This window comes from Etheostoma spectabile, chromosome 16 (genome assembly GCF_008692095.1).
Source record: "Etheostoma spectabile isolate EspeVRDwgs_2016 chromosome 16, UIUC_Espe_1.0, whole genome shotgun sequence".
Lineage (NCBI taxonomy): Eukaryota > Metazoa > Chordata > Actinopteri > Perciformes > Percidae > Etheostoma > Etheostoma spectabile.
In genome coordinates, this window is record NC_045748.1 from 10,060,843 (window position 1) to 10,062,201 (window position 1,359).

Consider the following 1,359-nt stretch of genomic DNA (forward strand, 5'->3'; position numbering starts at 1 on the left):
ATCATTCCCAATCAGCAGAGACGGAGAGGTATATCTGAGGAGATAACATAGGCACAGGCTAATTATTGCTAACAAAAAATGCTAGTTAACATTTTTAATTAAACTTAAACAAGTTATGTGAGTCCAAACTGTCTGCGAGCTTACCCCGTACTATACGGTAAATCCTCTACTGCGCGACAGTAAGTCGCATGGTCATCAGAACAGCAGACAGAAGATACCGGACATAACAGGAAATACTGTTTGCCCAATAATTGAATTGAAAACTTTTGCTGGGGCGCCTGGGTAGTAGCTCACCTGATAGAGCGCACGCCCATATATAGATGTTCAATTCTTGACGCAGCGGCCGCAGGTTCAACTTTGACCTACGGCCCTTCGCTGCATGTCATTCCCCCTCTCTCTTCCCTTTCATGTCTTTAGCTGTCCTATGTTTCATATAAAGGCCTGCAATGCCCAAAAATAATCTTAAAAAATAAAAACTTGCTGAAGTTTTTGGAGTTGACGTAGACCAATGCAACAGGATGGAGAACTTGAACTCTATGATTATGACAGAGGTTGTAGAATAGGTCAACTCGCCCCTCGCCACTGCTGAACCTAGACCACATAGACGGGTGGAAATTCATAACCACTCCCAGGAAGAACTAAATATTGATGAATATGTGGATGAGGCCGACTCTGAGAGCCGCCGTTCTTCACCAGTTACAGCTGTGGAAGAAGGTCCTCACCAGCAAAAGTTCCAGCTGTTCATGAAATAATCAGTAAGGAGGCAACTAAGATCATTGCACCTCTTTAGAATCAAGTGTCACACGCTGAGCCCTGTGTGTGTGTGTGTGTGTGTCTGGGTGTGTGTGTGTGGGTGGGGGGGGTTGGAAGAAGAAAAGGTTAGAAAATGCCACATAAAGAAGTTGGTTGAAGTGCGAATTAGCAGTCGGCTTCAAGAGAAACTAAAGAACAGCAAAAAGTTATATTGTAAGGTTAATATAAAAAGTGATTCACAATTGATATAGTGTTACTTTTTGGTTGAATTTCAGTCTTATTGTAGGACGCACTTTCCTGACATGGCACCCACTGGCCCTCAGTCAACAGGAAACACACGGGCAAGTACACTGTCGACTCTAGGTGAGTTACAAGCAGAGGTGGGTAGAGTAGCCAAAAATTGTACTCAAGTAAAAGTACTGTTACTTCAGAATAATATGACTCAAGTAAAAGTAAAAGTAGTCATCCAAATAATTACTTGAGTAAGAGTAAAAAAAGTGCTTGATGAAAAAACTACTCGAGTGGTGAGTAACTGTTGAGTAACGTCAGATTTATTTCTTAACACAAGCATCAATCAGACCGACAAAAATACAAAATAATCATCTT